This window comes from Triticum aestivum, chromosome 7A (assembly GCF_018294505.1).
Source record: "Triticum aestivum cultivar Chinese Spring chromosome 7A, IWGSC CS RefSeq v2.1, whole genome shotgun sequence".
Classification (NCBI taxonomy): domain Eukaryota; kingdom Viridiplantae; phylum Streptophyta; class Magnoliopsida; order Poales; family Poaceae; genus Triticum; species Triticum aestivum.
The window spans coordinates 237,881,614-237,898,042 of record NC_057812.1 but is presented as its reverse complement, the minus strand read 5'-3'; positions in this window follow the sequence as shown (position 1 = coordinate 237,898,042).

Below are 16,429 nucleotides of genomic sequence, written 5' to 3'. Positions count from 1 at the left end.
GCACCTCGCAAGAACCTGGGGCTTATGGGCGTGCGGCAGCGGCACTGGGGCCGGTGGGCGGCGGAGATCCGCGTGCCCCGCACCCGCGATAGGCTGTGGATTGGTACATTCCGGTACCCCGAGCAGGCGGCGCTCGCCTACGACGTCACGCTCTTCTGCTACTATGGAGATACCCCACCGCGCAAGTTCAACTTCCCCGCCGCGCCGCGCCCCTATGTCCCCGAGCACCGGCGCGGCAGCCTCACGCCCACCAATATCAAGGCCATCGCCGAGACGCACGTCCTCGCTTTCTACGGCCATGTCGCTCGGTCGAACGTGGCTGTGCCCATGCCTGTGCCAGCGACTATTGAACCCCTCACTGATGTGGCCATGGTGGCCATCGCCGACGCAGGTAGTGCACCTAATAACACCGGTGCCACAACTGCTATTGACCATGGTAACAACAACGAGAATTACATCGACATGGATGACAATGTGGCTGCAGACGCCCCCCTGTTCTCCATAGACTTCGAAACCTTCGCAGACATGGTTGGCCTATAATAGGCAGGGCGAGGACGACTAATCGATCTATGCATGGTGGCTAGGGCTAGCTGCCCGGCTTGCTATACATTCTATATGTATGTAGCTTTTATGCATAAGCATGGTGTGTTGCCCTAGATTACTAGGACCAAGCACAACAAGTAGCCATGGGTATACAGGTCTCAAGAAGACTAGAGTGATCTGGTCATGTGTGCATTCTTGTTGCATAAGTGTGAAAGGGCATTTCCCTACTTTATGTTTTGGATGATGATGACAACCCTTTGTGGTCTAAACGTGTGCTATATGTTTCAGGTTCTCGATGCTTAGGCTTACATCGGATTGCTATTACCTCTCGAAGGAAAAGATCGAAGACGTGTCCTCTACGTTTTTATTTTCTTTGGTCGTAGAGTACCCGTACTATCAAGAGGGAATCCTCATTAAGAAGCTCTGGGGGAATCAGTTCACGTACACTTTTCTCACCCTCTGTTTGCCTTCCTCAGGTGTGTGAGAGAGAGAGAGTTTTCCTTGCCTCTTCCCCTTTTTCCTGCTCACTGTTTCTGCCCAGCGGTTGTACCGCTCTCTAGAGCGGCTGTACCGCCGGGTCTTGTCACTCACCAGCTTTTGCTCGAGCGGTTGTACCGTTGCCTCCGGGCGGTGGTACCGCCACCATGCTCTGCAATAGCTAGGGCGGTGGTTCCATCCATGTACCGCTCAAGTACCGCTCTCGCCTCTGGTTTGATGCTATTCTTGGGCGGTAGTGGCCCGGTTGGTCCGGTCGTTCCACGATGACCGGTACCACTGGTGGTCCGAGCGGTTCTTCCGCTCAGAACTTAGTCGCCCAAGAGCTCAAGGCCATGCGGTTGTTCCGGCCAGGCATCGCCCAAGTACCGGTCAAGCTCCTATTTTGATGCGGTGGTTGTGCGGTAGCCAGGCGGTTAGTCCGGTTATCTTTCTTAGCCGGTACTACCGCCCGCCTGTCCGGTTGTACCGCTTGGTAGGGTTCTGCTATTACACCGTGAGTCCCGGTTGTACCGGGACGAGAACCGGTTGTACCGCTGCAGTGCAAAAACGCAGTAACAGTTGGAATTATGGGGAGACTATATAAGGGAGCTTCTCCCACCTACCACTCCCACCTTTGACCTCTCTCACTCCACCATTGATGCCCTTCAAGCTCTCTTGCCCGATCTCTCTCTCTAGCCACTCAAACTTGTTGATTTGCTAGGGATTGAAGGAGGAGACCTAGATCTACACTTCCATCAAAGGATATTTGGTTCCCCCATACTTTCTTGTGTGGATTTTGTTACTCTTGGGTGTTTGAGCACCCTAGACGGTTGAGGTCACCTCGGAGCCATATTTCATTGTGGTGAAGCTTCGTGGTTTTGTTGGGAGCCTCCAATTAAGTTGTGGAGAGAGCCCCAACCTTGTTTGTAAAGGTTCGGTAGCCGCCTTCAAGGGCACCAATAGTGGAATCACGGCATCTCGCATTGTGTGAGGGCGTGAGGAGAATACGGTGGCCCTAGTGGCTTCTTGGGGAGCATTGTGCCTCCACACCGCTCCAACGGAGACGTACTTCCTCTCCAAGGGAAGGAACTTCGACAACACATCCTCGTCTCCACTGTCTCCACTCTTGGTTATCTCGTGCCTTTATTTAAGCAAGCTTACTTGTTTCATATCTCTTGCTTGCTTGTGTACCTATCCTCGTTGCATCATATAGGTTGCTCACCTAGTTGCATTTCTAGACAACCTATTTTGATGCAAAGTTTAACTTGTTAAAGAAAAGCTAAAAATTGTTAGTTTCCTATTCACCCCCCTCTAGTCAACCATATCGTTTCTTTCAATTGGTATCAGAGCCTCATCTCTTTATTAAGGACTTTACCGTCCAAAGAGTATGGTTGATACTGTAGACAGTGTGGAGGAACACTCCGGTGTGAATCCGATCGCGTCTACGGGAGATGGGGGAACTTCGGTCTCTCGTGAGGAGTTCAATGTGGTCTTGGAGACATTGAAAACCTCCATGACGACCGAAGTCGAAAGCATGTTTACTAAATTTCTTAAGGGGCTTAAACTATCCACCGCACCGTTGAAAGTGGGTGATCCCGCCAACAAGGTGACGGATGCTATCCCCGACAAGGGGGAAGCTAGTAGTGAAAAGGCTCCTTCTTCTAGTGGAAAGAATGGCACCGACATCTTTTCCCATGTGGAACCACCACTTGTTTATGGTGGACCGGTTCCTTCCACTCATTTGAATCATGCCGGTCCTCCCCCTAAGATTGTGAAAAATGAGGATTTTGATTCTTGGGTTTACCGCTTTAAACGTCATTTAAATCATGTGAACACTAACCTTTGGAGAATCATTGAAGAAGGTTTCTATCCACATGATCCAAGCAACTTCACTCCTCGAGAAGCCGCGGACAATCAATTCAATGAGAATGCTCTCTTCATCATTCAAGATGCTATTCCACCCGAAGACCTACCTCATCTTCGTCCTTTCGCCTTGGCCAAAGATGCATGGCATTGTGTTGTGTCTCTCTACCTGGGAAGCGCAAGCATTCAACGCTCCAACTATGAAGTGGTACAAGATGAGGCCGATGAGTTTGCAATGAAGGAAGATGAAGAACCTCGTGAGCTCTATCGGAGAGTAACCAAACTCGCGGTCTCACTACGAGATCACGGGAGCAAGGACACGGATGGCAATTGGATCAAGCGCAAATTCCTCAAGGCTATGATGCCCTATCACAAGGCCATGTCCTCCGTCATTCGTCAAAGATCGGACTTCCACACTTTGACCTCAAGCGAAGTGTTGGATGAGTTTGTGGCCATGAACATTTTGGACAAGACCGCCGACAATGCGGTGCTCCGTTCTCAACGGGCAAAGAAGCCTAACCTTGCATTGAAGGCCAAGCTCATAGTGGAAGACGAAGAAGAGGAAGAAGAGGAGAGCAACCCCGAAGATACGAAGTATGGATATCATGAACACATGGCACTTGCTTCAAGGCAATTTTGGAGCAAAAAAAACTCAAGGCCAAACTTTAGCAAAAACAACTCGAGTGGTACAAGGGGCAAGCAACGTGTAAGGACTTGCTACAATTGCGGCAACGTGAGTCATTTCATTGCAGAATGCCCGTATGAGAAGAGGGAAGACAATGGTGGCAAACTCATTCGAAAGGACAAGGCCAAGTCGTTCCCCAACAAGAACAACTTCACCAAGAAGACTCATCCCAAGGCCTTGGTTGTGCAAGAAGAGTACAATGAGGACGATGACGATGATAAAGATGATGAGTCGGTTGCCATGGCCTCCATTGCCATTGCAACAACGTCACGGGTGTCTCTCTTCGACTCACCCAACGAGAGCATCACCGCCAAGTGCCTCATGGCTAAAGCCACCAACAAGGTAACCTCCAACACCAAAACTACCATCATTAATCATCCTTCCCCAACGGATAGCATTAATGAATTTGAGGGAGCTAATGTGGAGGCTAACGAGTTTGAGGAATTTATGGGCAAACTCAAGGGAAAATCCAAGAAGCACTTTATTGCTCTCTTGGAACAACTTGGTGAGGCCAATGACATGATCGAGGCTCACGAAGACACCATCTATAAGATGGAAGGACATAGTCGTGACTATGCCGATGAGATTTCGGATCTTTCCAATGCTCTTGAGGAAGAGCGTGGTCTTCGTTTGGCTCTTGAGGAGTCACACAACGTAGATCATGCTAAGTTAGAGAAAGATTATGATCATGCCCTCGTTGTTTCTCGTGTGCTAAATTCCGAGAAGGCCAAACTCAGGGTTGATCTTGCTAGACTCAAAGAGGAGTTTGATATACTTGACAAGGCCCACAAGGCCTTGAAGGGTATTCACGCTAGTCTCAAGGAGTCTCATGATCAACTCCAAGTGAAGCTAACTAAGGAGAAAGCAACTTTTCCTCATATGGTTCTAATTGATAATGCAAATGCTACTAACCCGTGTTGTGAGCATATACATCTTGTTGAGGAAAATGCTAAGTTGAAGGAGCAACTTGAGAGAGGTCTTGCAACTTGCATACAAGGCAAGAAGAACCTCAACGATCTCTTGACCAACCAAAAGGGAGGTGTGGCCAAGGAAGGGGTTGGGTACGTCCCCGACTCCAAGAACAAGAAGAAGAATGACAAGACCAAACGGCCTTCTCCTCTCATGCAAACCTTTGTGAGGGAGAGAGAGAGTGTCCCCGAGGAGAAGAAGAAGAATAATGTCAAGAAGGGCAATGTCACCCCTCCGAACAAAGCCGGCGATTTAAATCCTTCTTATGTGTTATGCCGTGCTAGTGATGGGCATGTTTATGCCAAATTTGTTGGTTCTCTTCATGAATACATTGAATGGTCTATTTGGGTTCCTAAGACCCTTGTTACTAACATTAAAGGACCCATTACAAAATGGGTACCTAAAACCAAGCATTGATCTCTTGTAGGTGTTTGCTTCCGGTGGTGGATCATGGTTGCTTGATAGCGGAGCTACAAATCATATGACCGGAAGCAAGGACTTGGTGGTGGACGTGCACAAGGTTCCATCTATGCCCACCAATGTCGAGTGGGGTGATGCCTCATCTTCTAAGGTATTGGGACTTGGCAAGGTGGTCATCTCTCATGATCTCACGATCGAGAAGGTCATGCTTGTTGAGTCCCTTGCATACAATTTACTTTCCGTTCGTCAACTTGCAATCATGGGCTTTGCCACTTTCTTTGATATCGATACCGTGGCCCGCTTGTGGAGCAAGACTCTTAAAGTAGCCTTTGTTGGGCATGTCGAGAACGGTCTATATGTGATTAACTTTTCGGAGCGACTCACTAAGATCGGGACATGCCTAATGGCTAAAGTTGATGTGGGATGGCTTTGGCATCACCATTTAGCCCATGTCAATATGAGATCTTTGCAAAGTCTCCTCAAGGGGGACCATGTCCGTGGACTAACAAATGTTAGTTTTGCTAAAGATCGTGCTTGCAGTGCCTGTATCGAAGGAAAGCTACATGAGAAGACTCACCCTCCCACGACTATCATTTATTCAAAGAGGCCTTTGGAGCTCCTTCACATGGATCTCTTTGGGCCTCCATCCTTTGATAGTCTTGGAGGTAGGAAGTATTGCTTGGTGATTGTGGATGACTACTCAAGGTACACGTGGGTGTATTTCTTCAAGAGGAAGAGCGAGACCCAACAAACCGTCATTGACTTTGCAAATGAAGCACAACGTCAACACAATGCAAAGATCTTGACAATAAGAAGTGACAACGACACCGAGTTCAAGAACTACACCTTGGATGAATTTCTTAGTGATGAGGGAATCAAGCATCAATATTCCACACCATACACCCCTCAACAAAACGGTGTTGCGGAAAGGAAGAACCGGACGTTGATGGATGCGGCAAGGACCATGATGGCAGAGTTCAAGTCTCCGTACAACTTTTGGGCCGAAGCCATCAACACCGTGTGTCATGCATCCAATCGGCTCTACCTCCACAAGGGCTTGAACAAGACTCCATATGAGATACTCACCGGTAACAAGCCCAACCTCAAGTACTTCCGGGTGTTCGGGTGTAAGTGTTTCATTCTCAAGAAAGGTGTTCGGTTGTCTAAATTTGAGGCTAGAGCTCATGGGGGCATATTTGTTGGTTATGCTACAAATTCTCATGCTTACCGTGTCCTCAATAAATCCACGGGACTTATTGAGGAGACGTGTAACGTGGAGTTTGATGAGAATAACGGCTCCCAAGTGGAGCAAAGTGGCACTTGCGATGTATGTGATGAAATTCCTCCTCAAGCCATAAGAAGAATGGGTGTTGGTTTTATCCTACCCATTGAGGAACCCCTTGTGGTCGAAGGAGAAGGACAATGCTCCACTCAAGTGGAGCCATCACCAACTCAACGCCCACACACTTCCGAAGAACAAAGTGAAGGCCCTCAACCTCATGAACAAGACCAAGGGCAAGATCATACTCAAGACGGTGTTGACACACCAAGTGATGCCCAAGGTCAAGTTCTCTCCCCCGAGCAAGTTCAAGATCAAGAACAAGTTCATGATGGTGCTCAAGATGATCAAGTAACCACTCCTCAACTCACCACCGAGGAGGAATTAGAGCGTCGTGCCGCCAAGATTGCATCCAAGCTCTCCACCAAGGATCATCTCATGACGAATGTGCTTGGAAGCTTAAGAAAGGGGGTAAGCACTCGTAGACAATTAGCAAATTATTGTGAGCATCACGCGTTTGTCTCTTGTGTGGAACCCCACAAGGTCTATGAGGCGCTAGAAGATCCGGATTGGCTCAATGCCATGGATGAAGAACTCAACAACTTCGAGCGCAACAAAGTGTGGAGATTGGTGCCAAGGCCAACGGGGAACCACAATGTCATTGGAACCAAGTGGATATTCAAGAACAAGCAAGATGCCCATGGGATTATCATTCGCAACAAGGCTCGTTTGGTAGCACAAGGCTACTCCCAAGTCGAGGGTATCGACTACGGTGAAACCTTTGCTCCCGTTGCTCGTCTTGAATCCATTCGCTTGTTAATTGCATATGCTTCTCATCATAATTTTAAGTTACAACAAATGGATGTGAAGAGTGCTTTTCTTAATGGTCCCATTAATGAATTGGTTTACGTCAAGCAACCCCCCGGGTTCGAGGATCCCTACTTTCCCGATCATGTGTATCAACTCGATAAGGCGCTCTATGGCCTTAAACAAGCCCCACGTGCGTGGTATGACCACCTTACCGAGTTGTTACAAGACCGTGGTTTTGAAGTTGGGCTAATCGACCCCACTCTTTTTACTAAGAAGGTCAAAGGGGAGTTGTTTGTGTGCCAATTATATGTTGATGATATTATCTTTGGTTCTCCTAACAAAGCTTTCAATGAGGAATTTGCCGCTCTCATGACCTCAAAGTTCGAGATGTCCTCCATGGGAGAGTTGAAGTTCTTTCTAGGGTTCGAAGTGAAGCAAAGAAGAGAAGGAACCTTTCATCAATCAATCCAAATACACTCAAGACATGCTCAAGAGATTCAAGCTAAGTGACGTCAAGCCGGCTTCCACTCCAATGCCCACCAAGTGCCAACTTGACTTAGATCCCAATGGTAAAGTGGTGGATCAAAAGGTATATCGTTCCATGATTGGATCCTTGCTTTACCTTTGTGCATCTAGACCGGACATCATGTTGAGTGTGGGAATTTGTGCACGTTTCAAGCCGCACCTAAGGAAAGTCACTATGTGGCGGTCAAACGAATCTTTCGATATTTGGCTCATACCCCAAACTTTGGCCTATGGTACCCTAGAGGATCAAACTTCAAGCTTGTAGGGTACTCGGATTCCGATTGGGCGGGAGACAAAGTGGATAGGAAGTCCACTTCCGGAGGGTGCCAATTCCTTGGTTGCTCTTTGGTAAGTTGGTCTTCCAAAAAGCAAAGTTGTGTGTCTCTCTCGTCCACTGAGGCGGAGTATGTTGCCGCCGGTAGTTGTTGTGCTCAACTCCTATGGATGAGGCAAACTTTAAAGGATTACGGTGTCACTTGTGACAAAGTGCCTCTTTGGTGCGACAATGAAAGTGCCATCAAGATCTCTCTCAATCCGGTGCAACATTTCAAGACGAAGCATATTGAGATCCGGTATCACTTCATCCGGGATCACATTAGACGAGGAGAGATCGAGCTCAACTATGTCAACACTCATGACAACCTTGCAGATATTTTCACGAAGCCCTTGGATGAAGCAAGATTTCGCGAGTTAAGGCATGAGCTAAATATCATTGATTCGAGCAATGTGGCTTGAACCCTTGCACACCCTACCACGCTCAACTTGTTGTCTAGTTTAGGTGTAGGCATGGACATAGGGGGAGTGTTGTTCTCTCAATGAACTCTCCCTCCCCCCATTATGCATAAATTGATTGTGTCTTTCACATTAGCCATATTTGATGGTACTTGTGCTTCAAAGACGAGTTTTGGTCATGGACCCAAGGATAATTCTTCGCGGTGCCATACCAATTGACTCAAACATAGGTGGCCTCGGCCACCGTCCTCTCTTCGGGGAGTTGGAGTTAGCCTTGCTGTTCTCGTGTTGTTTTCTCTCTTTCTCTCTTTGCTCTTTGTGTTAGGTTCTCCTAGGGTGTTGTTTCTCTCCTGTTTTTGTGCCCCTTCTTCCTCCCTTCGGATTGCACTCATTTGATCTTGGCTTGGGCTTAGGTGGTCGGGCGGTACAACCGGTACCACGAGCGGTTCTACCGCTGGTACCGGGTTGTGCCGTCCCAAGGGTTTCCGTTCGGTGCCTGGGCGGTTCCACCGCACAATCCCACGGTAACCCACGTCCGGTACTACCGGTTGTTGCCGTGTGGTACTACCGCTGCCTTCCAGGCACCGGAAGTACCGCCTCCATCCACCGGTCTGTACCAGACGAGCGGTACAACCGCTCCCCTAAGCGGTTCTACCGGGGCGTGCGTACGGGCCTATATATACTCGACGGGGCTGAAGGGTTGTCTTTTTCCCTTCGTCCTCGTTCCTCTTTTTCTTGCCCTAGCCGCCGACCATCTCTATCCCTGCCCCGGAGTGCGTCTCGCGCTTCGGATCCTTGGCTCTCTGTGGATTCTCTCCGTGGAGGCCTTCCGAACTCTTCCCATGGATGGTGGTAATGCCTCGTGTTCTTTGCCTCTAGATTTTTGTTTAGGGTTATTCCTTGCCTAGGGCTTTACCCATCTTTCCGCGTTTAGTGTTCGATCTATGGCTTAGAAGAGTTCTTTGTTAGCCTCCTGTCTTGTTTGCAGCACTTAGAATTCGGAATATTACTTGTGTGATTCGTATGCCTCGGTTAGATCTATCTTCCCTGGTAGTGCCACTGTCAGCGGTTCTACTGCCCCTACGGGCGGTACAACCGCTAGAGCGGTACTACCGCCCCTACAGGCGGTACAACCGCTGGAGCGGTACTACCGGCGGAAGATCCGGTACAACCGGAGTATATCAACCACTAAGCACTGTTCTATCTTCTCTGTTGTTGCAACTTGTTCCTTTTCTGCTAGTGGGTGCAATCCTCTCATCCTTGTTGGGTTTTTGTGTGTTCTTTTCGTGTGTGTGTTCAGGTGGCTCTAGTTCTCGCTCTGCTCCTCGCAAGACCAAGAAGAGGGCACGAAGGACCTTGGGACTGGTTGTGTCAAATGATGAAGAAGTTGTGATTCCCACCAAGCCCACTCACCGTGAAAAGTCTGCAGCTGCTAAGCAACGTGTTGTCATGCCGTTGCATCATTGGAAAGCCAAGGATTGGGAAGCCTACCGCTCAAAGAATCCGTATGAGGTTCCCATTGCTCCTCGTTGGACCACTGTTCAGTTCCGTAATGAGATGCAAGTGCGGATTGTTCATGAACTCTTTGAGCACAACAAGAACAGATATGCCAAGCAGTGGACAATTGATTTTGATCATTGGAGAAACAACATGGAGTATTTTAGTGAGGCACTAGCTCTCCGCGAGGAGTTTGATCTTGTTAAGATCATGTCAGTCAACTGTGACTTTGATGTTCAACTTATCCATCAGTTCTATGCCATGGTTCATTTTGAAGAAGATGATGCGCGCACTCTCACCTTCATGTGTCGCGATGAATTGTTTCACGTTCCCTAGAGGGCTTTCTGCAATGCTATTGGGTACGAGGATACCGGTCTGCAAGGAAGGGGTGGCATTCGCCCTCATGATTTTCCTGAGTCCATGCCTAAGGAGAAGCTTGCCCCTCTGTACATTAGGGGCCGTGGGATTATTGGAGAATCCAAGGATTTGGAGAAGGTCTATGACATCATGCACCGAGTGTTCCGCAATGTGCTCTTGCCCAAGGTGGGCAATCAAGATGAGATTCATGGCTATCTGGTTGATTTGATGGTTGCTATGAAGACCATGGTGGGGACAGGGGCAACATTTGATGTGTCCAATTGGCTGTGGCATGAGATGTACAGCATGGTCATCTACCGTAAAGTCCCAATCTACGCTCCATTTGTCATGTGCTTTCTTAACTCTGTGTGGGCTGTTCGTCGTCCTGGAGAGCTCCTCACTTCTCCAGACAACCTCACTGTTCATGAGGTCAAGCTCCTTAAGAAGAAGAAGCATGCCGAGCCTCGCTTCCCTGAACATGCTCCTGAGGATGTCTATGCTACTTCTGACGATGAGGACTTTGAGCTGGAGTCAGGGGCCAAGCCTTCGTGGGTGGCCAAACTTACTGCCAAGGTAAAGAAGACCTTTTGTCTCCAGGCTGACATCCAGAAGAAGATGTATGAGGCACATGTCAATGAGAAGCTTGTACGGCGTCGCCAAATTGCAATGATGAAGCACCTCAACATGCAGGTTCAGAGTGGCTCTGAGAAGAGCATCACCCCAGAGGAGCGTTGGATCTCTACCCATAGCACCTGGACTGATGATGAAGCCCCTCCCCAGCCATCATCCTCGTTTGTAGCAGCTGACAATGACATGGAAGAATCTGATCACGACAACGATGATGACTCTGATGATGAAGATCCAGATGCGACTGAGGAGTCAGAGGAGGACGCCTGAGCTTTGGGTCGCTAGCTTCGCTCTTTTCCTTTTTGGTGTCTTGATGCCAAAGGGGGATAGGGTTCTATAGGTCTCGGGGATTTGCTTGGGTTGTTTTCTCTTGTTCTCGTGTTTTTGTGTTTGTTTGTGGACTTGTTTCGTTCCGTGCTGTGTGTGAGTCTTGCTAGACTTGCTACTCCGTTTATTCGTAGGTCTTTATCATTATTATTGCCTCTAAGTATTATATTGTCTATCCTTTTGAGCTCAGAGTGATGAGTCTATAAAATCTAGGGGGAGTCTAGTCCTGAAAGTGTGACCATGCTTTCTAATAGCTAGTACTTGTTGGGGCACACATTCAGGGGGAGTTCCGTCTAGATTTCATTGACTTATCTCTTGCAAATCGTGTTGTTGTCATCATCCACCAAAAAGGGGGAGATTGAAAGGGCATTTCCCTACTTTATGTTTTGGATGATGATGACAACCCTTTGTGGTCTAAACGTGTGCTATATGTTCCAGGTTCTTGATGCTTAGGCTTACATCAGATTGCTATTACCTCTCGAAGGAAAAGATCGAAGACGTGTCCTCTATGTTTTTATTTTCTTTGGTCGTAGAGTACCCGTACTATCAAGAGGGAATCCTCATTAGGAAGCTCTGGGGGAATCAGTTCATGTACACTTTTCTCACCCTCTCTTTGCCTTCCTCGGGTGTGTGTGTGAGAGAGAGTTTTCCTTGCCTCTTCCCCTTTTTCCTGCTCACTATTTCTGCCCAGCGGTTGTACCGCTCTCTGGAGCGGTTGTACCACCGGGTCTTGTCACTCACCAGCTTTTGCTCGAGCGGTTGTACCGCTGCCTCCGGGCGGTGGTACCGCCACCATGCTCTGCAACAGCTAGGGCGGTGGTTCCGTCCATGTACCGCTCAAGTACCGCTCTCGCCTCTGGTTTGATGCTGTTCTTGGGCGGTAGTGGCCCGGTTGGTCCGGTCGTTCCATGATGACCGGTACCACCGGTGGTCCGAGCGGTTCTTTCGCTCAGAACTTAGCCGCCCAAGAGCTCAAGGCCATGCGGTTGTTCCGGCCAGGCACCGCTCAAGTACCGGTCAAGCTCCTATTTTGATGCGGTGGTTGTGTGGTAGCCAGGCGGTTAGTCCGGTTATCTTTCTTAGCCGGTACTATCGCCCGCCTGTCCGGTTGTACCGCTTGGTAGGGTTCTGTTGTTACACCGTGAGTCCCGGTTGTACCGGGACGAGGACCAGTTGTACCGCTGCAATGCAAAAACGCAGTAACGGTTGGAATTGTGGGGAGACTATATAAGGGAGCTTCTCCCACCTACCACTCCCACCTTTGACCTCTCTCACTCCACCATTGATGCCCTTCAAGCTCTCTTGCCCGATCTCTCTCTCTAGCCACTCAAAATTGTTGATTTGCTAGGGATTGAATGAGGAGACCTAGATCTACACTTCCACCAAAGGATATTTGGTTCCCCCATACTTTCTTGTGTGGATTTTGTTACTCTTGGGTGTTTGAGCACCCTAGACGGTTGAGGTCACCTCAGAGCCATATTCCATTGTGGTGAAGCTTCGTGGTTTTGTTGGGAGTCTCCAATTAAGTTGTGGAGAGAGCCCCAACCTTGTTTGTAAAGGTTCGGTAGCCGCCTTCAAGGGCACCAATAGTGGAATCACGGCATCTCACATTGTGTGAGGGCGTGAGGAGAATACGGTGGCCCTAGTGGCTTCTTGGGGAGCATTGTGTCTCCACACCGCTCCAACGGAGACGTACTTCCTCTCAAAGGGAAGGAACTTCGGCAACACATCCTCGTCTCCACCGTCTCCACTCTTGGTTATCTTGTGCCTTTATTTAAGCAAGCTTACTTGTTTCATATCTCTTGCTTGCTTGTGTACCTATCCTCGTTGCATCATATAGGTTGCTCACCTAGTTGCATTTCTAGACAACCTATTTTGATGCAAAGTTTAACTTGTTAAAGAAAAGCTAAAAATTGTTAGTTGCCTATTCACCCCCCCTCTAGTCAACCATATCGATCCTTTCAAAGTGTATAATTAAGATGTACATTAATTAACCAGTTCTCGAGAAGAGAACTGTGTTATGTGTATCTGTTATGGAAGTGTTGTGATGAACTGGCAATTGCATAAAACATCTTTCGTGACCAAGTGGATTTCATAGCGTAAATCATTAGAGGAAATAAAGGAAGCGAGAAACAAGAAAAGGCGCGAAAACGCTAGAAGGCGCGAAAATTTGAAGTTCTAATGTTTAAATTTTGGGTCGTGCCAAGGAAGATGGAGTAGAAATCATGGGTTTGTGAGAGAGCTGATAGAGTGGCCAGTCTTTTTGATTCAAAGAAATTTTAAGGGATTTTTTTGAGAATTCTAGTCCTTAGGAATTCCCTATATGAATTGTTTAATTTTAGGATAGCAATCATACGAGTTTTTTTTGCCTTAATGATTGCTCTGTAGTCCTTAGGACAAATAATTTAAAGGAAAACCTTCATCAAATCCAACTTTTGGGAAAGATTCATACATTTTCGGTACGAGAAATCTAACTTTCATTTGTTCATCTAGTGTGCAATATGGCATTGCCATTTTCCTACCTTTCTAGGCAAACATGCCCTGAATGTGAATCGATGATTTTATGGGTGGAATCTTAATCATGCATACATGTCCGTAATTATTATGCATATGTGTCATGGAATAAGAGGGTGCTTGGATACGTTTTAGTCCCATGACTAAAAGTAGTGGGACTAAAACTTGCTAGCCTCACCTATGCTTGGATCCAAATATTAAAGAAACTAAAATCAAGTTATTGAGCATTTATTATCCTTCAAACCCTCCAATCCAGAACTCGCATGTGTTAAAGGAGAGACATTAAATGATGAGAGATAGGGCTAATACATATCTTAGTAGGTTTCCTATGACTAAAAAATTTTAGCCTCAAGACTAGTCCTAGCCTCTCTTTAGTCAAGAGTGCTTGGAACTTTAGTCTCTAAAAGAGACTATTTTTAGTCAGACTAAAAATAGTCCCTTGGATCCAAGCATCCTCTAAAACATGTTTATACATGGGTACTTCAACAGTGTAGCATCTACCACCAAAGCCTTAAACAAACAAATGAATTTGAGCTTTTAGGGGGTTCATTTCAAAACACATTTTCTGCATTTCCTAAGTTTTCTCCCTTTCTTTTCTCATGCTTTGGACCATATTAAGATACTTCCCCAATAGAAACTTGCTTTAATTATTTCAGTTTCACATCGTGGCATGTACTATAGCTATGCATAAAATGGTTTGCACATATACAAACTGAAAAGTTATATATACATATATTAACTGCCCATAATATGTCTTTGAAAAAAGAAAAACTAATAAAGGTAATAGACCGCTAATTTTGTTTTCAAAAGGCATATAATGGGGTTGACCAAACCAAAGTAGACAGGAACAGACGACCAGCATGCACTGAAGTTGTGTGGAGTTACTACAACCCGTATCTAAAATAGTACTACTGCTACCATCCAAAACATCAAACTGATATCATTACATTTATTATTATTATTTTGCAGAAATCATTACATTTATTATGAAAAAGGCAATAATGCTGCGCAAGATTTAATGGTCAGCATCACATTTTAAGGTCTCGTGCACACAAGTATCTTTTCGGTGGAGGTGAGTAGTTGAGATGCGGCCAAGATTAGTATCACTGGCGATGTGATAAAGTCACGGAATGATGCCATTTTCGTACCGATCACACCATGTATCCACTATCCAGTCGCAAGCACTTTTGGTGCATGCCAACTTTCAACACATAGAACCATTCGACTAGATATATATCTTTCTCTTGCGTTGCATGGACGCGGAGGCCATACGTGTGTACTGATATATTCAGTCAAAAAGGACTTAATCCTACAGCCCACACAAATCCGTCGTAGCTAGGAGGTTAGGATACTCGGGTCTCACTCGAGAGACCCGGGTTGAAGTCCTGGCGACGGAAACCTTTATTAAACTTGGAGGTATTTTCTTTTTCCGAATTAACAGTGTTAACGAAATAACTGTACATAACCTGAACGAAGAGCAACATTGCGTATATATTTTTCTTCTCCCCACAATTCATATTTTTCTGTGGTTATTACTGTACTGTAACAAGCTGTATACTTCCCTAAAATAACTGTTTACTACGATAATTTGAGCTGCACCAACAGGTTAGCGGTAAGAAAAAGGTTATTTTCCTTTTCCGAATTAACAGGGTTAACGAAATAACTGTACACAACCAGAGCGAAGAGCAACATTGTGTATATACGGGGGTTCAAGTCCCGGCGACGGAAACCTTTATTAAACTTGGAGGTATTTTATTTTTCCGAATTAACAGTGTTAACGAAATAACTGTACATAACCTGAACGAAGAGCAACATTGCGTATATATTTTTCTTTTCCCCACAATTCATATTTTTCTGTGGTTATTACTGTACTGTAACAAGCTGTATACTTCCCTAAAATAACTGTTTACTACGATAATTTGAGCTGCACCAACAGGTTAGCGGTAAGAAAAAGGTTATTTTCCTTTTCCGAATTAACAGGGTTAACGAAATAACTGTACATAACCAGAAGGAAGAGCAACATTGTGTATATATTTTTCTATTTCCCCATAATTCATATTTTTCTGTGGTTATTACTGTACTCTAACAAGCTGTATACTTCCCTAAAAAAACTGTTTACTACAATAATTTGAGCTCCACGAACAGGCTAGCGGTAAGAAAAAGGTGCGATAGCTTCCGTGTGCCCCCATAGTTCATGAACATTAAATTCATAAAATAAAAAATCTGAAACTTTGGGACATCAAACATGATCAAAATATATTTTTTATTTTCATTTTTTTACTTTACTGTTCATGAGGGTGTAGGGGCACCAGGTGTTGAAAGGCCTGTCTCTAACGGTAAACACTTGTTTGTTTTGTGATGAATCTACAACCGTCATTTTTTCTTTCTTTTTGATTTTGTCAGTGTTCTCGGAACCAGGGTATCCAGACCTGCCTGTCTGCGGCCCATGGTGTGGCTTCATTGACGGCCTGTTACGGCCCATCTTCAATACCTTTAAGACAAGACCCTCGCGCGGGGCCAAGCCTCACGAGGCGGACGGCGCCAAGACCTCCGGAGGGAGCGGCCTCCCCAGGCTGGCTTCCAAGGAGCGGAGATTCCTATGCAGGCGCCCACCTCAGGAGGTTGAGGTGACGCAAGCCATGACGACCAAGGCCAGGCGAGTGACAGCGGGCGCAGAGCAGCAGGTTTTCTCTTTGGTGCTAAGGAGGCAAGCGCAGGCGCGGGGCCCCGAGGAATCAGCCGAAGATTTCCATTCCCATGCAACAAGACCAAGACCGCCAGGACGACAGGATGGATGTCATCGC